Consider the following 14458-nt stretch of genomic DNA (forward strand, 5'->3'; position numbering starts at 1 on the left):
ATGGCCTCCCGCGAGAATAGGAGGTGGCCAGATAAAAGCCCGCCGTCGCGTGGCCCCGCGGCAGTTCCAAAGGGAGCGAAGCGTAGCGCAGGAAGTCCCTTGTGTGATGCCCAGCAGCCTCCTCTTTGCCAACTGGAGAAAGAAGGGAAACAGAACGCAAGAGATGGGTTTGATTCCCAGCTGGGCCTTGAAGTCACGCTCTCTCAGCCTCCTCAGGGAAGGCAGTGGCAAGCCTCCTGTGAACAAGCCTTGCCAGGAAACTCCCATTGGGGCCTCCGCTCCCATTGGGGAAATGAGTTGAAGGCACACAACAACAACAACAACAAGGCCAAAGTATTTGCCTGCAGCACTCACACAAACAAGCTTCATTTATATACTGCTTCATACCGCCTAAGAAGCAGTGTCTAAATGGTTTACAACTGTAAGCTAATTTGCCCCCAACAGTCTGGGTCCTTGTTTTAGCCACCTCCTCCGAAGGATGCAAGCCTGAGTTGAGCTTGAGCCCTTTTGCTGGTCTTGAACTCGCAACCTTGCAGGCATTGAACCACTGTGCCACTCAGCCTTCATTGGTACAGATTCATTCCCATTCGTAGAACCAGAGTCAGAAGGGACTTCTGAGGGCCATTGAGGCCAATCTCCTGCCAGGCAGGAATAATACACAGTTTACCTGTATCTCTAGATATTTGAAGCTGGAGAAACAGTTGTATAGGATTTTAAAATTCAATTCCGAAGGGAGTGCTAAGGCTGGGTGCCTTTGTTTGGCACAGACACAAACTTGTTAGCAGTCACTCCTAGTGAGCAACCCATGTCCGGATCATGGATTCTTGTTAGCACCCATCATTGCTGTTTTGGAAGCCTGGCAGCCCTGCAGAGCTTTGAGCCTAGAGTCCAACATCCTGAATAGCTGGTCTAGGCAAAGGAGAGAGGACTGGCATCCTGCACTTGCATGGAGCTGGCTTCGGATGAGGATGCAGATTTGTGGCTTAAAAGAGCGACAAGAAGGTTGGAATCCATCTAGGGCTTTTGTAGCAGAGCTTAATTCTGGATAGAGTTGAACAGCAGTCGTCCTCATTCAGAGATCCTGAACTGCCCCCTTCAGGCAACAGATAAGAAGCCTAACAGCAGTTGCTTGCAAGTATTTGTTTCTCCAACGGCTTTGGAGCTCCCTAAATGTGAAGGAGCGCATAAAAAGATGTGAAGACATTATTGCGGCTGCATCTCCTTCCTTTGGAGGCCAAGTGGCAGCTGTCATAATTCCCATCACTAGAGAGCTCAAGGTAACAGTGTCCGTAATTACTCTTTTCACCCAGGACTGTCCTAGGAAAGTTCAAGACATACATCAACGAATATAATATTTAGAAGGAAAAGCCCAGTATATTGATTGTTAGTCATTTCCCTACCAGTAATAGCAGGTTTTTTTAAATAGGTTGTTTTGTTTGCCAACTGCCCTCAAATTGACCCCAACTGATGGCAATCCTGGGTTGAGACGTCTCCAAGGCCCCAGTCCTCCATTGCTCTGCTTAAGTCCCATGACCTCCCTGATTGAACCTATCCATCTGGCGTGTGGCCTTCCTCTCTTTCTGCTCCCCTTCCACCTTCCTAGCATTACTGTCTTTTCTAATGAGTCCTGCCTTCTCAAGATATGGCCAAAGTACAAAAGCCTCAAATTGACCCTATTGGCTTTTAGGCTTGATCTGTTCTAGAACCCATTTATTTGTCTCTTTGGCCATTCATGGTATCCTCAGCACTCTTCTCCAGCACCACATCTCAAATGAGTTTTTATTCTTACCGCTTTATTCACTCTCCAGCTCTCACATCTGTACATGGTAATAAGGAATACAGTAGCCTGGATTATTCTGACATCAGTGATCAGTCGTATGTCTTTACTCTTTAGAAACGTGTCTAGTTCTTTCATAGCTGTCCTTGCAATTCCTAGTTTTGGTGGGATTTCTTGACTGCAGTTTCTATTCCAATCAAAATTTGGTCCAAGGTATGGGAACTCTTTAACTACAGTGGGACCTTGGTATCCGCGGGGGTCCAATCCAGACCATCCTCCTTGCAGATACCAAAATCCACAGGACCTCAAGTCCTGTTGTCCCCAATAGTTGTGTGTGCATACAGCCACACCACCATTAGGGGCAACCCTCGTTGTCCCTAGTGGCAGCACATGCATGCGGTCATGCCACCCTTAGGGACAACGAGATTTCAGGTGAAGTCCTATTGTTCCTAATGGCGGCTCAGCCACATGCACATACCACCGTTGGGGACAACTGGGGCTTGCCAGCTACAGACACTTAAATCCATAGAGGGCAAATACATGGATAGCAAGGCCCCACTGTATTTTGATTTCCTCATTGTCTCAGTTGAAGTTATGTATATCATGTACAACCATTATTTATGTTTTCTTTATGTAAGCAGTGGCATCATTAGGGGGAGCAGGGGTGCGGACCCAGAAGAGGGGTGACACGTGGCTGAGCAGACACAACCCATACACCATTCTACTCACAAGTAGAGCAGCACGCAGCAGAGAGGTGAGGCGGTGTGCCCTTTTGGCTTGGCCCCCTGGAAGCCTCCCCCCCACACCAGCTTATGCTATTGGCAGTAAGGCTACCTTTGCAGTTTCTTTTTTGACCTTCCTTAGTAGTGATGTTTTCTGTTAGTAGTATGGTTTTGTCCACATATCTTGGCATTCGTTCCTCTTCACTCCTCCTCCTGAGTCTAAGCCTGCTCTTCGTATGATATTTTCTTTGTACAATACAGTGATAGAGAGCGCCCTTGCCTGATCCCCTTGCCAATTGGAAACCATTCTTTTCCTCCATATTCTGTTCCAATGCACAAAATGTTGTCATTATATGGAACCTGAGAGTTGACGCATAATTGTAAGTAATCCACATAAAATATATCAGATATCCCCAGGTGTTTCTGGAGATTTGGGATAATAAAGCATGATTTTTAAAAAGTGCAGTAACAGAAAGTGATAGAAAGGTGACAGTCTCCACAACAACACCATCATGGAGAAATGTTGCCCCACAGACATATGAAAACACAACAATCCTGCTCCCCCAAATCTCCCGATCCCTTTGTTATCCCCAAATACCTCAGTTTTCTTTGACAGTCCATCTCTTAATGGTGTCATTAAGTGATATGATATCACTTACTGTTGCCATTTTGGGAGGGACTGCAATGGAAAATTGGTATTTGGGCTTGCTAGGTACGTATACAGGACCAGTGGGTGGGTGAATTGAGCTGGATGAATCCAGCCTGTCTCTGTCCTAAGGAATAACATGGGAGTTAAAAGGGCTCAAATAAAAGACCTTTTCTGAAATAAAGCTTTCTGGAATGTGCCTTAGCCATGTTGGCTGGAAGTTATAGTCAAAAAGTAACTTTCCCAAGCTCAGTAAAGAAAAGATGGAGAGGGAATCTAAAAGTCAGCCAGGAACCCAGTGTTGAGATTTTCAGTCCTGAAACTAAAATATCTGGTCCAAAATTCTGTCAACATTGCCAATGGTACTAAAGTGTTGATTTCCTTTTGTGAGTGTCCTTGGGTCCCATGCTGAGAGAAAGGCGGTATATTAAATCAAATTAAATAATAGAGTTTGTTGGCAGCTTCAGGTTTTGGCAGAGATGGACATAGACATCATGGAACCTACAGGGGCATCCAAAGCAGACACAGCTGATAAAGGTTTCTTAAAATTTTGTATTTCAGTTACCAGAGTGGACCAAAAATCTCTTTTATCTCTAATTTAGTTTATCCCCAAACAGGTAGATACTACACTCAGTCACATCCTAGGTTACTATAGATTGCCTGGTGTGGAAAAATGTGCTTCTAAATATATTGAATGAAACCTGGGGAGTGTGATAAATGATTGAAAAACGGTTTACAAAAGCGATTTATCTCCAAGCTGGTATGTATGTGTGTATACTATTTATCTCTGAAAACATTTGCTCTTGTTGATGTGTGTTTGGATTCATGTGATCACTCGTCATCATTTCTGTCTTCATTTCTTTTCCAGCCAGAAGGTGAACTTCCCCGTTTCAAGGCCAAAGTCCTTTGTTGCAGAACAGCTTATTTAACACGAAGCAGGAACAATCTGTAACTTCTTTGGCTGTTTGGATGAAATGTAAACTTCAGCAAAACGGAATGCCAGGAATATTTGCTGTGGCTGAAGTGGTGCTCCTGCAAAATATGGTTTGCTATACACTTCTTTTAAGGAGTGTTATCACTTGATTTCGTACATTTCAGTGTATTTTTATCCCTCCTTTTACCCCTAGTAGACCCTTTTAACAGGCAAATGTTGTCACTTGAAGGACTGTGGCATGTTTTCCCCGTCCCAATCCCCTGCCCTGCAAATAGGATCAAATAAGCCCAGAGCTTGCTATACAACCTACAATTTATCTGCTATACAAGTGTTGAAACAGGTCAGAAGGCTTGGTTAGTCTGAAAGTACTATATTTCTTATAATTCCCATATCAGGAAAGTGTTTTCAGAATGGTTTGTCGTAAGAAAAAAAAGGCAAGCCATGATAGAAATTGGGGGGGTGGACCCAGAGGGATAGCTTTTTTTAAAATGATCATTTTGCCCTTCAATCTCCTCTTGGAAGTGTGGGGACATTTTGATACATTTTTGCAGGAGACTGTGGTGGGGATGGAGATGGTCCAAGGTCTCCTGGGGGACCCTTATATCCTAGCAGTTGTCCACCTTCGTAGAGGTCGATAAAATTATGCATGAGGCTGAGAAAATAGAGAGGAAGATTTTCTATTATTTTTTAAAGTCTTTTTAATTGATTTTTCTTTATTTAAAGAGACACAAACAAACCAAAATAAAAAGGGGAACTACAGAATATCAGACCATGGTGAGACCTTTGTGTCAATGTTGTCGGTTTTCAGTTGTCATTAAGTCAGGTCTTGTGGTGATGGTTGTGTGCCTTCAAGATGTTTCGGCAAACCTATCCTGGGGTTTTCTTGGCAAGATTTGTTCAGAGGATGTTGGCCATTGCCTTCCCCTGAGGTTGAGAGCACCATGCAGGCCCTGTAAGTCAGGTTTCCAGCTGAGGATTCCATTAAGGGAGTAGTCCTCCAACGAACTGTGGTTTTGCACAAGGCCCATGGCTTTCAGCAAATTCCTCTCTAAAAGGCTGCTTGGGATCTGAATGCATTTTCAAGGTGATTGTTTTTTATTCTCAAATGATATTAAAGAAAACCATGTATCCCCAAAAGCTGCTTCATCTCCTACAGCTCTGTTGACATAAATAAATCTCACTATTAATGGGAAGACACCTCAATCTCAAAATCCATAACTTTGACCCCAAAAACTGCCCTCGACTTATACATGAGGTCAACTTATAGTCAAGTATATATGGCATTTCTGCAGTACAGATACAGTCCTTGTTCTTTTCCTCCAGGTAGAAGAAGGATCTTCCTCTGCAGAAGGTGCTCCTTTGTTTGGGGTCCTTTGATTCAACCTGTTCTGGGTTTCTCCCCCTATGAGATCAAAATGATGGAATCTCACCAGGTTTTTCTGGTTGGACTAGTTCCACTCCCATACCACAAAGGAAAGGAAAGCCAGTAGTAACAACCAGCTGTCTTGTTAATGAAAGCAGTTATTACTCATTTCACAGTTGTTAACATTAATGGTTTAGAGAAGGAACAGCCCAAGAATCTAACTGTGGCTTTTAACAAGTTTGAATCTGCGTTCACTGCTTTGAACTTTTGCCAGCTAGAAACATGAGGGGAAAACAGGATATGGTTTCTGCTGATTCTGCAGTTCCTGTGAGAACAAGTGATGGGAATGGAAATGAAACATTTTTATCACAAAGCATCAGCTTTGTCTGCAAGGAAGTCAATAGCAGTGTTTAAAAGTTACAGAAAAAGGGAAAAAAAGTGGAAGATGGGGTGGCAGGGCAGGAGATGGATGAAGGAATCAAGCAGCTAATGTGAATTTGAAGAAATGGACTGATATTCATGAAAATTCAAGCTAAAATAAATCATTTTCAGAGGTAATCCTTCATCTCTCTCCCTTTCCCCTCATATCGTGGCATAGCAGTTTGAGTTATGACTCTGGAGGCCAAGGTTTGATTCGCAGCTCGCCCATTACACCCACTGTGTGACTTTAGGAAAGTCACACACACTCAGCCTCAGAAGAAGGCAAAGCTCCTCTTGTGGTGGAAAAATTCCTTGTTGAAATAAAAACTATAGAAAGATGGAAGTCACCTTTGTCAGCCAGAGATGGTTTTTGAAATAAAGGCTTGGAGTTTAGGGAAAACTAGAGCAAAGGAATATGAGTGCGTCTTGACCTAGATGGAAGCTGGCACCAGTAAAAAGACATAACATAACTACTGAGATAGGACATCAGAAGCAAGGTTAGGAGGAAAGCCACTGAATCCTACCGGAGGGGTAAGGAGGATGATGCGTTTTAATGTATGCATATATTTCTGTTCTGATTGTAAGAATTCTGTATGTTTAAATTGTAATTAAATTTAAAATTTAAAAACCTTTCTATTTCAGGTTGCATTCCCCGACTAAAGTCCAGTGGCCTCCCTTCCTCTTTTGTGGCAAAGAGGATTGGCTAACGGGGGTTTTATGTGTTTTTGTGTATTTGTTTTAATCTCGATGTATATGTTGTGTTTTTTATGCTGTTAACCGCCCTGATCTTTGGAAGGGCGGTATAAAATAAAATTTTATTATTTATTTATTATTAGCCAATCAGGTGTATTGGAGCTTCTTTGTCTTGAATAATATAAAAAGAGCCTTTTGTCTTGTTCGGGGTCTCAGCTTTTTGGAACTTGAATTCACTGAGTTCAATGTTTCCTTTGTCGACAATTGGAAATAAACTTATGGATTTTCAATTACTAGGTCCTCTTGGCCAATCCTATTGCTCTGCAAATCCTAGAAATTTAAGTTTCTTGAAATTTCTGTTACACTCTGAACAAATCTTGCCAAAAAAATCCCATGCCTATGGGTCGCTGTATGTTGGAGATGACCTGAGCACACACAACAACAAACAAAATGCTGAAACTGTCTAAAATGATTGTTTCTGAAAACAAAAGGGGAAGGAAGCTGTGTTGCTTGATAACAAATAAATTCCAAAAGCCAGAGTTAGGCAGCATCAGCAGTCCACGGTACAGCCTGAAAAGCTAAAAGTTGAATGGCTCTTTGTAGAAGAGCCCAATCTGAGGCTCCAGTCTGGCAGCAACAGCTAGCCTTCAATAGGTTGTTGCTGTACAGGAGGCCAGCACTTACGCCGCATATGCCAGCAGAACGCTACAGTGGAATAGATTCCTTTTTGGCAGTATTTCACCTGCAACGGGTAGCTGGGAGTTTTCCGAGGGCTTACCAAGAGCAAATCATAAGAAAATGCCTTGTTTTTGGATGACAATTTGTAGAATCCTCCAGCTGGGGGCTTTTCACACTATAATAATAATAATAATAATAATAATAATAATAATAATAATAATATATTTATTTATATCCCACCCCTTTGAGATCATTCGGGGCGGCTAACAGTAATAAAATACAATACATCATACATCAAAATCTACTTCCCCCCCTTAAAAAGTTATTAAATCAATTATAATTAAAACCAGCAAATTAAAACATCAACACATACACATTATTACAAAACAAAACAAGATAAAACACTATACAATTACAACACAATGGTTCCACTTTCACTGAACCAGGAACATTCTGTGGAATACTGGAGTTTGTAGTTTGATGTAGCACTAGAGCTCTCTGGGTGAGAATTCAGAATATGCCTCCCTAAACTGCAAATCCCAGGATGTTGTCATGGCAGTTAAAGTGGAATTACGGTGCTCCAGTTATGTCATGTGTAGCTAAATTGAAAGATGGGTTTAGGCTCCATATCCCCTAGATTTCAACAAGGCTGATGTCTCTTGTTGAAGCTGACTCCTAGCAATGTGAAGTCAAAGGAGTTTATCACATGGGAGGAATTTCTCTTAATTTCCATTGAAAAGAAAATGGGGCCAGAACACATTCATGTGAATTCCCTAGTTCAGTGAATTTACGTTAATTCGAATTGCGTTTGAACTGACCCCATTGCCCGAAAATAGCTTGCCATTGCCTGAAATTGCATGTGATCACCTCTCACAGAATACTGTAATGCGAAACCCCATGATTGCGTTCGGACTGACTTCCCATTGCCCAAAATAGTATGTGGTAGTCTATCATGCAATAATGTTAAATCCCATGATTGCGTTCGGATTGCCATTGGATTAAACTTCCAATTTCCCTTGTCTGATAATATCCAAAGAGAGTTTTTTCCCTGGATGTCAAAAGTGTATTGATGATATTCTCTCAGGGTAAATATTAATTTTGCAAAAGAAATGATTATGTAATGTCCAGGTGAGGTCTGGGAATAACCTTTTTTATCAGCTGAACTGTATGAATTCAGTAAAGCACTGATATACTCCAACTAATTAAAGTCAAGGCGGTTCTGCTGTATAAGTGAGATTAGAAACGTGATATAAGAACCTCCTAATTCAGACAGCATGGCAGGGAGAGACAGAGAATGCACCACTTTTCTGTAGCTCTTGGTGCGTTGGTTTTGCCACTATCTGTTTTGGGGTTAGGGAGACATGCTACAGTTGGGAAATAAATGATTAACAGGGAGTTGTTATTAACTGGAATTGTATGTCAAATGCCTTTGCCAGTCACCTGAACTGAACTGTTGCATTACCTCTCTGAGCAAAGTTTCCTGTGAGTTATGCTGCTCCACATCAGAGATCTGTAAAGACATCTTCTGCCAGATCAGACTGGATCTCAGCTAGTGACCTTGGGGATGACTTATTTATCTTAATTACCTTTTCTGTTCCGTGGTTGATGTGTAATAAATCCTCCAAAGCAATTTGCTCCATCAGCTGATTTCCCGTCAATACCTATGTTCACTCCTAGATCACTCTAGTCTATACCTTGCTAAACAACTCCTGTTGATGTTGTGGCATTGCAACTGCTCTTACCCTTCTACAATGGCTAAGCCTGTTGGGAGTTGTTGTCCAGGAACGTTTGGGGGGCTACACATTGCCCAGTCCTAGTCCTAGTCTGGGGTAGGTATCAGTGTAAGCAACAGTTTCTCCTTTTCCAATGCTGTCATAAGACAATATTAGTTATATAGAGAGGTGCAGTGATAAATTTTGAAGCTCATCATAACATCCTCATAGCACATCCCAAGAAGAATCTATAGTGCCCTGGGAATGGATAATAGATTAGTGTTTTTCAGGTCCTGTCCTCTGGAGCAGCAGAAAACAAACATTCTCCCTATTCCCTTCTGGAATGACAACACTTCAGATATTTAAAGATAGCTGTCATATCATCTGAATGTTAAATTCTGAATTTTAAAGTATAGTTTTAAAATATATTCACACACACACACACACTGGATTATTTGTTGTATTTTAATCTGTTTCCGTTCCCTACCTTGCACTATAGGAGAAATGGGTACGAAATCCTCATTGTCAACTATATCATCTCTCAGCCATTTCCCCCTCCTGGCTAAAGATACCCAACTCTCAACAATTCCTCTTAAGAATTATTGATTTCTAAAACATTTATCTGTGGTGTTTTTCTATAAATTGTCCTTTCCATCCAAATTGAGTCAAAGAAGTGGTTTTCTGAAACCTTTTAGGGACAGCGGAAACTCTCCAGATCCCAAAAAAGTATCTGGAAGTTCCAGGTTTTCTTCTTGTGTAAACCAATTTTATTTTGTAGATCCAGATGACATTTTCATCATCCTGAAGTATTTCCTGGGAGCTCCTGGAATTATTGAAGACTTTTCATTCCCACCCAGAAAGAACTGTTTCTATAACATTATTGAAAACATTGAAATAATGTGAAAACAATTGTGCAAATACAATGCAAAAGCACACTTGAGTGGTAATCTATGTGTTTCTACTGTCTCAGAAGCAACTGTCATCAAATGGGCATAATGTACTTATGTGTAGACTAGCCCTAGGTCAAAGCTAGCCCTTGAATTTAATTTGGAATAGTTTACTGTGATACTAATGCTATAGCATCTCTAAAGCACAAAGAGCCATCATGGTGTAATGATTTGATTGTAGGACTTCGGGCAGCCAGGGTTCAAATCCCTACTTGGCCATGGAATCCCAGTGCATGACCTTGTGCATGTTACACTCTCTCAGCCTCTGAAGAAAGCAGCAGCAACCCCCCCCCCCCCCCTGAACAAACCTTCCCCTGTAACCCCCATGGTAGGTTTGTAATGGGATTGTCATAAATCAGAAATGACTTGAAAGCACACAACAATAGCAAAGCATGCATCCCACAACACTTTAGCCCCCCCACCCCCCATAACACATTAGCCATCCTATTTTGTACTAGCTTTAACTTCTGAAACGTTTTCAGGAGTAGCTCCATGTAGAGTGCATTACTGAGGCTCCATCCACACTGCAGAAATAATAATTTGACACCACTTTAACTGTCATGTCTGAATGCTCTGGAATTCTGGGAACTGTAGTTTGTTGTGGCACCAGAGATCTCTGACAGAAAAGGCTAAATGTCTTACAAAATGTCAGTTCCCAGAATTCAACAGCATTGAGCCTTAGCAGTTAAAGTGGGGTCAAACTGGGTTATTTCTGCAGTGCGGATGCAACCCAAGAAGAAATTAAGGCATGAACCACTGTGATCAAGTCTGCCTTCCCAAAGAAAAGGCACAGCTGGTACATCAATGGAAGCTGGGCAAAGGGAGCCACAACAGTTATCTTCCAGGAATAGCACTGGATCCAAAAGCACCCCATGTTTCAAACCTGATCTTTCAGAGGGATAAAAACCCCTTCCTTAAAAAATTGCAATCCCAACCCTTAGTTGGTTTTCCTACTGACTAACAGAACTTCTGTTATGTTTGAATTAACCCTCAGTTTATTCACCTACATCCAGATCTTCACTGCATGCATACAATTATCCAGGATTTCCACACCTTTCTAGTACCAAAATTAGGACAAAACATACATTTGTGATGAATCTGCTCATATTGTTTATTTTGTTGTTCTCTGCATTCAAGTTGTTTCTAGCTTATGGCAACCTAAGGTAACTCTATCACAGGGTTTTCTGGGGCTGAGAGTGTGTGACCTGCCCAAGGTCACGCAATGGGTTTCCATGGCTGAGAGGGGAATTGAATCTTGATCTCAGAGTCAAATGCACAAACCACTACAACACACTGGCTCTCACTGTTTATTTAGCAGGGTCTATATTATTTATCTCATGCAAGTTAAACTGCACAGTGCTCAAAAAGGCAGCCATGTTACTTCGGCACACAGTGCAGACAATGCAACAGTTTCTATCCCTGGCAGTAAAAATAGAACAATAATAAATAGTAAATAATGAACAATTTGCCATGTTTTAATGACCCTGCTACCTGAAGTATCAGCCCCTCTCTCTAATAAATGGGAAGGCCAGCCTTGGCTTTCTTTTAACAAACAGTATTTTCTTTTTGCTTTTAGGGAATCAGAATAGCTTGTTACAATATAGACTGGCATTTGGCTCTGTCCTTTCCTTGCAGAGAGGCTTCATATAAAGGTTTGACAACCTTGAGAAAATTACAAGTTGGAACGCTGATAAAATTGGCAATAATTGCACTTCCTCGCTACGTGTGTCTGTTTTGGGAACAAAAGCTTAACAGAGTTAGCAGACTGTTAAATTGCTGAAAGCTGTTCCAGCTGCTTGGTGATTCTCTGCTTGTTCTTAAAGATTCCTGCTCTGCCTTGCCATATTCTGGCTGGAATCCCAAAAGCTATCTTAAACATACTTGTATCAGCATGTGTCTGGTTGAGCTGTGGGTTGTATGTGTGTGTGTGTGTGTCTTTTTTCTTTGAACAGCAGATCTCCAGGCAATATCAAAAATGACACAGTTCCAAAATTGATTTGCCATCATGTGAAGACTGCTGTGTGAGTAAAAGAAAGCCTCCTTTGTTGTCGTGTGCCTTCAAGTCATTTCCAACTTAGGAGTTTATCACAAGGGAGGCAAAACACTGAAATCCCACGGATAAATGAGGTTTAAATCCCATGAATATCCCGCAAGAGTGGGATTGTTTTCAGACATGCTGGGGCACTTTGGCATTAACCCGACATTAACCCATGCAGAAAGCCACAAAACCATGCCACTTGCAGGATATTCATAAGCCCCATTTATCCATGAAATTTGGGTGCTTCCCTCCCATGTGATAAACTCCTTACTGTGACCCAAAGTTGAACCCATCACAGGGTTTCTCAGAAAGATTTGTTCAAAAGAGGTTTGCCAATCCATTGCCTTCCTCTGAGGCTGGGAGAGTATGGAGTTTATCACACGGGGGACAACTGGAAGTATAAACGGTGATTAACCCATGATAATCCCACAGTTGTGCTAATGGCTTTCACACGATGTCATGTTCAAAGTGATATTTTTCCATGAATAACCTGTTATTATCACACAATTGCGCTAATGGTTTTCACACAATGTCAAGGGGAAACATGATTAAAGTGTCATTAACCCATGAATAACCAGGCAAGAAACAACAGCAAGCCATTCACGGGATTTTCCTGTGAATGGTTTTTTGTTGTTTTTTGCCTAGTTATTCCCTGGTTATTCACAGATAATGGTTCTGGTGTTAATCTCATTTTAATCATGTTTTAATGTCAACTGTGCAATTTTCTCAAGTTAATCACTGTTTAAATTCTCAATTTCCCCCTATGTGATAAACTCCTATGACTTGACCAATGTCACCCAGTGGGTTTCCGTTGCTAAGCAAGGATTCAAACCCTGGTTTCCAAAAGTCCTAGTCCAACACTCAAACCACTACACCATATTGGCCCTCTGAAAACCCTTGGGCACCCAGGGCCCCATTCACTCTACAAAAATAATCTGGGTTGAATCTTTGTTGTTCACACATGTCCCGAATGCACTCGATGCACTTGAGGGGGGGGGGCTGGCAAAAACCCACTGACTCTGGGATATTTGATATTGTGCTTTCCTCCAGGTTTTCCTGAAAGATCTGCATCAATCCGCATCTTCGGCAATGTGAATAAGCTTCCAAATTGATCATTCAAGGGAATGGAGGCGGTTCCATTTTATCCCAAAATGGTGGCATGTGAGAATAACAAATGGGTCACAATGACTTGAAGAGATTCACAAACCAAAAACAACATGGGAATAACAAAGCCAATGTGCATCAATGCAGCAATCCACATTTCCTTGGGACAAAAAAAGGAGTGTGAATGATCCCCAGAATTCATCATTACTTGCAGTGCCATTTGGATCCCCACTTTTCTTTTTGCAAAGTCCTGTTCTTACTCTCTGGTTTTGGTAGCTGTCCAGGAAATTTATTATTATTATTTTTTTGCTGGTAGTGTCCATGTCTGGCAGCTTATACTGAAAAATAGCTAGCTGGTGTGTTTTCTAATTATCTTCTACTCCTTTTCTCTCCTTTAAATGCTTCAGCAAAGGTCATTGTAGGAAATGTGCTGACTGGAAGATAACCAGATTGACAACAAGGTTTCTATCAAACATTTACAGCATGATCCAGAGTCCAAGAGGAGATGATGAAAAGGTTTTTTGGAAGGACCTATAGTCGCCATGAGTTGGAATCAACTCGAGGGCAGTTAATAACAACAAAAATAGTTCAGAGCTTGGAATAGCTAATATTTTTGGATTACAGCTTCCAGAATAACTCAGCCAGCATGACCAGTAGCTGTGTTGGTTGGGAGATTCTGAGAAGTGTTGTCTGAACAAGTAACTTTTCTCAAGTTCCACTTATCAGACAAAGATCCAAAAGGGATTTACACAGTGTTTGACTCCTGTCCCATGCAGTGTTATGAGTTCTGCCTCTCAGCAAAGGGCAACCAACCACCCTAGTATACAGTTTGAGAGGAGAAAAGGAGGTGAAAAGCAAAAAAGAAGTAAAAAAAGAACATTTGCAAGAGAGGGAAAGGGAGGGGAAAACAGGGAGGGAGGGAGGGAGGGAGGGACACTTTGGGATTCAGGATTTGGGGGACTCGCAGACATTGTACCCTCAATAGATCTCCCTAACCTGAAAGAGGCTGGACATGGAACCTGGCAGTTCTTTCAGGCTGTGTCTTGTCCTCTTAGGTGCTCTGTGCAACCCAGAAATGGTCGGACTATCAGAGTGCTGGTCTAGGGGATCTGAGAAATGTCCCTTTCCAGAGATATGGTGAAAGGTTATCATGTTGCAGAAACTCCTTTTTTCCAGCTACATGTTGCAGAAACTCCTCCTCATCCATTATTGACTCTGAATCTGTGGAATAAAATCTTGTTACAGGGTCGTGCAACATCCAGAAATGATTTTAGGGTTAGGAGGAGGCCATATAAAGATGTTGATGTGCCTTTGGGAGTGCCACTCAAATGTTCTTGTTTAATGCTGTTGTCTTGTGTTGATCAAGATGGTGTGTGTGTACATCTGTGTATGGTTGGATATTGATGCCATAGAATGAGATTTTT

At 41.7% G+C, this 14458-nt stretch overlaps 1 long non-coding RNA gene across 3 annotated transcripts; it reads left to right on the plus strand.

Annotated features, from left to right (window-relative positions):
* Positions 1–1727: 1727 nt before the first annotated feature.
* On the plus strand, positions 1728–13478 carry LOC121920276. Of its 3 annotated transcripts, none has more exons than XR_006101717.1 (3): positions 1728–3905; positions 4014–5996; positions 12981–13478. It is a non-coding gene; the product is annotated as an uncharacterized LOC121920276 (long non-coding RNA). The 3 variants fall into 3 exon arrangements; XR_006101718.1 differs by lacking the exon at positions 12981–13478 and adding an exon at positions 6505–6558; XR_006101719.1 differs by lacking the exon at positions 12981–13478 and adding an exon at positions 6298–6349.
* Positions 13479–14458: the final 980 nt, after the last annotated feature.

This window comes from Sceloporus undulatus, chromosome 2 (genome assembly GCF_019175285.1).
Source record: "Sceloporus undulatus isolate JIND9_A2432 ecotype Alabama chromosome 2, SceUnd_v1.1, whole genome shotgun sequence".
NCBI classification, from domain to species: Eukaryota; Metazoa; Chordata; class Lepidosauria; order Squamata; family Phrynosomatidae; genus Sceloporus; species Sceloporus undulatus.